Genomic DNA, 6749 nt, shown 5'->3' with positions numbered 1-6749 from the left:
GCAATTTGTTTCATGTAATAGATTGTCTAGACCTTAGGTGACCAGTAGGGTGGCATAGGGTCATTGAAAATGTGCTGTACATGTAAAATTCTCACTTGATTTTGACTAATGACTAATGAAACATAAGAAAGCCAAATATTAAAAAATATAACATTTTTTACATAGTGGGTTAAATAATATGCTTTTATAATTAATTTTAACTGTTTACTTTTACTTTGATTTTCCTGTGGGGTTTCTCCAGTGAAAACTAAAAAGCCTGTTAGAGAAATTCTAAGAGTTGTAGTGCTTCTTTTTAGTTTTCAAATGGAGCTACTACATTTAAAAAAAGCGGCTTGGTTTAGTGGCTCACATTACATTTCTATGAGACAGCTTTGGTCTAGAATCTGTTCAATTTTTGATACAAATTAGATCTTCAATATTTTCAGATTTATTTTCATCCCCAAGGTTCACGACATTCTGCATACTTGCTAACCGTAGCCTCGGAAGTGAGTCAATTGCAGCAGGTTAGGTGGCCCTAGCCTGCCGCCGGCACTCTTGCCTCCAACCCTCTGCAAGTTGTCTCTCCTGTACAGACCTCAGGTGAAAAGAAAATCGTTTTTCTTCTTTGAGGAAAAAATCGCAGCACTCTTCCCTCCAACGAAGTTGATGTTCCAAACTATTTTTTATAGTTTATTTTATTTTATTTTTTGAGATGGAGTTTTGCTTTTGTCGTCCAGGCTGGAGTGCAATGGCACAATCTCTGCCTCCCAGGTTCAAGTGATTCTCCTGCCTCAGTCTCCTAAGTAGCTGGGATTACAGGCATGTGCCAGGTTCAAGTGATTCTCCTGCCTCAGTCTCCCAAGTAGCTGAGATTACAGGTATGTGCCACTGCGCTGGGCTAATTTTGTATTTTTAGCCAGGCTGGTCTCAAACGCTTGACCTCAGGTGATCTACCTGCCTTGGCCTCCAAAAGTGCTGGGATTACAGTCATGAGCCACCACACCTGGCCCAAACTATTTTTTTAAACTAAACTTATAGAGGAAATAGTAAATTGTCAAATTTAGCAGAGATTTTTATTGTAATATTCATGAGTCTATCAACTATGCTCAAATGTTTTTCTCAGTGCTCTCGCCAGAGAAGAAAATGGAGAGATGACTTCAGCAAATGCTGAATGGCAACTTGACTTTATTCTTAATGAGGCAGATAATTTGCAGTGTGATGAAATGCACTAAAAATGCTATGCTCAGTGGACTCAGGAGAGACTTAATAGATAGAAAATTTATTTTGCTTCTGAAGCAAAAGGGTAGGGAGAAAGGAGACAGAGGAGAGATAAAGGGAAAGACGAGATCAAAAGACTATATTCAGTACAATTTTATTAATTATGTATGTTAAGAATATACTGTATCCATTAACTTTTCATTTTCTGAGCAAAAGATTTTTTATTTTGGTATTTGGTTAATAAATGAACAATAATTATATTCTTTAATATTCAAAATATCTTAGAATTCATTTGGTATTGTCAAGCAAAAATGTATGAAAGGATATATAACTAATTTTTCTTTTCAATTATATTTCATGAAGTTCAAGTGTGAAGGTATAATTTACGCTCATCAATTAATATAGCCTGTCATGTCTAAAAATGTTGGATTTATGCTTCTCTATACTCCTATTGTTTAACATGAAAATCTTCTTGGGGGACTTTTTTAAAAGTTCAATGTTTCTAAGAAGCTCTTATTTTGTTAATTTTTTTTCCAAACTGATTTAGAAACTTTTTGAATGCATCTTAAATTTTCTTGAACAAGTACATTTTCTCTTTGTGTGCTATAAAGTACTCCAATACTCCTTTAAAATAAAAGTGTCAGGTTACAGAACTAACGTCTTTGTGGAAACTGCTTTTCTTGTGTAGTTACCTTATTGTGCCTATTGTGTCTGGGAGAAGTCACTGATTTTTCTGGATATTCTCCAAATGTCTTTACCAGTGTTTAGCATTATAATAGGAGTCGAGTCTTTTTTTTTTCCATTATAATTTCAGCTCTTGAATGAACTCCAGAATAAATGTAGTACACAGTTTGTCTTTGCAATGCAAAACCTCAGTCATGCGCCTGCCCACCCCTCCTGGGTATTAATATTAGGAATTAGAATAAGTCAATGAAATATGAGAACATATTTTATGATCTCACTCATGGCCTGCTTGAGAGGGCCTGAAATAATGACTGAGTAAAAAAATAATGTTAATCTTATTTGAATTCTCCTTAATTGTGATAATGGTATTTTTAACTAGGTAAATCAACTGCTTTATTGAGAATAAACACCTAACTGAAATCCTGCTTATTTCAATCTATTTAATGTGTCTTTAACATTAAATCAGCATTAGAGTTGTGGCTGTTATTATAATTTAACCTCAGTTTTAATATTATATTCAGATCTAACTATTTAATAACTGAACTTGTAATAGCTGTACATGCTGAGGGCTGCTTTCTGCTAATGCCTTTGATTTTCTGTCTAGGGACTTTCTTTCTGGCCACTGGGGCATGAATGCCCTGCTGATACAAAGGCTAAGCCAGGCGTGTGGAAGAATTGTTCAGAAACAGCTCACAAGCAGTATCAAAGGGGAAGCTAGTAATGACTATTGCAGTTTTCTCACCCCTTCATCTGATTAACTTTGAGGCATATTCTACCTCAGTACTTTCCAAACTTTATCATTTGGGGATCCTGTTAAAAATTCACATCCTGATTCAGTGGATTTGTGGCAGAGCTTCAGATGATGATGATGATGATGATGATGATGATGATAATGATCCACCTTGAGTAGCAAACTCTACATTGTCTCTCAGAATTCCCCAGTAGAATTAAGCTCCATTTGCCCTTTGGAGACAGAGTTTCACTCTTGTTGCCCAGGCTGTAGTGCAGTGTTGCGATCTCGGCTCACTACAACCTCCACCTCCCAGGTTCAAGTGATTCTCCTGCCTCAGCCTCCCAAGTAGCTGGGATTACAGGTGCCTGCCAATTTTTTGCCAGCTAATTTTCTGTATTTTTATTAGAGACGGGGTTTCACCATGTTGCACAGGCTGGTCTCAAACTCCTGACCTCAGGTGATCCACCAGCCTTGGGCTCCCAAAGTGCTGGGATTACAGGACTGAGCCACTGTGCTTGGCCTAACTTTCTTGATTATTCTCCTTTGGTTGGTTTTCTTCCCTATTTCTCACTTCTGTATTCCCCTACCAGTGTTTCCCACTTGCATGAATTCTTATTTCAGAGTGCTTCTGGGGAAACTCAAGCCAAGAATATGCATCTATCTATTTATGTATCTGCTCACCTGACCATCCATGTATTCATCTACATCTAGCTATCCATCCATTGATTCATCTATGTATCTAGCTATGTAATGCATTCATCTATCTTCTACCTAATCTATTCATCTATTATCTATCTCTATCTAATATATTCATCATCCAACTATCTATTCATCTACCTAATCTATTCATCTGTATATCTACTATTTATCTATCTAATCTATTCATCTATCCATCTACCTCCCTCCCTACCTACCTATCTGGAACACAGCAACACAGCACAGCCTCTTTAAAAAAATCCAGCAAATTGAAGAGCTGAAAGAGAAAGAATGAAGATATATCGGAGGGGGTGGAAAGGAAAAGTTGATGGCTACCATCTAAAGGGACTGTTTCTTCCTCCTTTGGTCATTTTCAATGAGATATGATATCATGGAGCTCTGGTTAAGGAGGAGACAAGGCAGTTAGTTATGGCTACATAAATGGGACAGCTCCAGAAGTCCATGGAGGGATCACCTTTCTACTAGGAAAGATGGGCAAGGACTTTACGCCTCATTCTATTATTCAGGGCACACTGCTGAGAGGATTGGCCAGTGAGGCCAGAGAGAAAAGGCAGGGCAAATGTTAATCTTGGAAAGGACTGAAATTAGCATAAGCAGAGGGACACGGGGTGAAGTGGTAGCGGAGAGTGGATGCCACACTGTCTGGGCTTGTGGGTCAGCCCTGTTAAGGAGAGGAAAATTAGCAAACAGGCTTGCAGATGTTACCCAGGATTTCTTCATGACTTTGTGCAGCTACACAACGGATGCTCCTTATCTTGCGGGAGTATGATTGAGAGCCCTGGACTTCCTCAGCTCAGATCCCAAGTCTGCCACCTCCTGGTTGTGCTACCTTAGCATCTGTATTCAACCTCTTTAAGCATCAGTCTTCCCATCTATGTAGTGGGGACAGTAATTCCTATCTCATGGGATTGTCATAAAAATTAAATAAGATGTTTTGTACAAAGTGCTGCCTTTATTACAACTGGAGGATAAGAGAGCAGCCCTGATATTGTAAATATTCTCAAGAATGATGAGGAAACGATGGTGGAGCTTTTACTTGATTCCAGCGTCATGAACACACACACACACACACACACACACACACACACACACACACACACAAACACATATATGTAGACAGCCACAGGAGCGGTAATACCCTGATTATGTAAATCAACCCCAGCTCTAACAGCTAAAAAAACCCTACTACTGCTCTTAGTGATGCATGAAATCACCCCCGTGAAATCTTTCTTTGAATAAAGCAAACATCTGTTCTTGGTGGAATGCAAAAGAGAAACTTTATTTGAAGTTCCTGATTCCCTTTCTCATTAAAAGTATTTTGAGCACAACTAAAATAGTTCTTGCCAAGAGCACTTTTCACACTCTTCAGTTTCTTAGGTTCTCTGGCCTGAGAACCAGCATTCAGCACCCTTAGCCTCATCACAGCTGGGAGTCTGGGGTCTTGGAAAGGGACAGAGTCACTTTGTTTTTGCCATCAAGACCCTCTGATCACCTCGGATGGTCTCACCTGTTATTGCTTCTTTCCAATTCTGACAGGTTGATATTCTGGAAGCAAGATCTTGGAAGGCCGAGGACGGGTCATTTCTTAGGACTGTACAAAAGAATCAGTCTTTATAGTAAGCCAGTAGTTCTTTCATCTCAGTCTTTTGAAAGCAACTTCCCCTCTTTAACCAACACCTGCCCTGGTCTCTTCATGAGCCAAAGAGGTGAGGTGCTGATGGAAATCCCAGATGTGGCCAAAACTCCCCAGAAGCAGACAGGTCAGAGGTCTTTTGTGCCCTTTCCTGTAACAGGTGGCACTTGGTCTTCAGAGAGAACTCCATTGTTCAAGAGGATTTGAATCATAAGACATTTGGGGTTAAAAAAAAAACCTATCATTTTGCATTTTGATTTTTGTAGAGTCAACCACAACATATTTGAAAATCGTGTTCTTGAAATAAGCCTGTAATAGTAGATATCATAGGTATCAGGGATAAAGTGTCTACTCTTTTAGTGGTGTAAGTTGAACCAAATGGTTGTTTCAAATTACATTTTCTTGTACTATATGATGGATGTGCTATGCACACACACTTTCTCACACACACACACACGTGTGTGAGGGGAAGTGTGTAGGTGGTCAGAAAAGGAAGAATAAAAAAATTCATGCTAATGTCTAAATAAGTAAATTAACTAGTGAAATAAATAGATTTCTATTTACACTATACAATAAATTTTAAGGATAACCAGTTGTTAATTTATACACTGAACTTGAAAGAGACTCATTTGAATTGAAACATGAAATGTTCATCCTCTCTTCTTCCCCCTCCCACCTGGGAAACATGAAAGATCTGCAACTCACACATACCAGCGTAATTTAAACACACTTGAAAAGAATTGGTAGGCAGCAATTCTAACCTAAAGGGTTCATATTGAAACCACTCACCATAGACATCTAAATAGGTCCCAATGAATGAGAAAGCGCAACCATTTTCTGCTTGAGGAAACTGTCCAAGTTCCAAACTGTAGACCTGACATTCATATGTCATGAAAATACATGGATTCAAATACAGAGACCCCAGGCTAGTTCCTAGAGCTCCAAGGATGTCATCAGAAACAAAAACGTTCCATTTGACAACCATGAGATTTAACATGGCTGACCTACGTGGAAGGTTTTAATACTGCCACTTATTCTCCCATGTGTAAAGGGGTTCAGCAGGGTGAGCATCCCAGGGACGCACACATGCATTTTCTCCACTCATCCTCCTTAATTCAAAGGTCCAACTGTGGCTCCCCTAGGAAAAAAGCAAAGGCCAAAGGTGGGTGGCCCAGACTCTTTCTTCGTATGGGGGAACACAGGCAACAGCTGCAGCATATCACTGAGATTGGTTACTGACAGGGAAAAGCATTGATCATTTCATCAGGTCTCACAGATCACTAACAACAGAATACCTTCCCACTAATTGGTGGCCACCACGACAGCTATAGTTGGCTTGACTGAAATCAGCATTTAAACAATATTATTAAATTGTAGTAAAATACACGAAACATAAAATGTACCATCTTAACCATTTTTGACGGTATAGTTCAGTCCTGTGAAGTACGTTTGCAATGTTGTACAACCAATTCCAGAACTCTTTCATCTTGCAAAACAGAAACTCAATGCCCGTTCAACAATTCCTATTTCCCGCTCTCCGCAGCTCCCGGCAACTGCCATTCAGCTTTCTGTCTCTACAGATTTGACCACTCTAGATACCTCATGTGAGTGGAATCACACGTATTTGTTCTTTGGTGACTGACTTATTTCACTAAGCATTTTGCCCTCAAGGTGCATCCATGTTGTAGCATGCATCAGAATTTCCATTATTTTTAAGGCTGAATAATATTGCACCATATAAATCAGTGTATTTAATTCTAACACTAAAAGGCTCATATTCCATTG

At 38.9% G+C, this 6749-nt stretch overlaps 1 non-coding gene across 1 annotated transcript; it reads right to left on the bottom strand.

Annotated features, from left to right (window-relative positions):
* Positions 1-227: 227 nt before the first annotated feature.
* On the bottom strand, positions 228-288 carry LOC116531417. The gene has a single exon (XR_004260416.1). It is a non-coding gene; the product is annotated as a U7 small nuclear RNA (small nuclear RNA).
* Between the last annotated feature and the right edge of the window lie 6461 nt (positions 289-6749).

Source organism: Sapajus apella, unplaced genomic scaffold (genome assembly GCF_009761245.1).
Source record: "Sapajus apella isolate SASKATOON/1434 unplaced genomic scaffold, GSC_monkey_1.0 scaffold70, whole genome shotgun sequence".
In the NCBI taxonomy this organism is placed as follows: domain Eukaryota; kingdom Metazoa; phylum Chordata; class Mammalia; order Primates; family Cebidae; genus Sapajus; species Sapajus apella.
The sequence above is the reverse complement of the archived record's forward strand: the minus strand, read 5'-3'. Positions and strand labels throughout refer to the sequence as shown.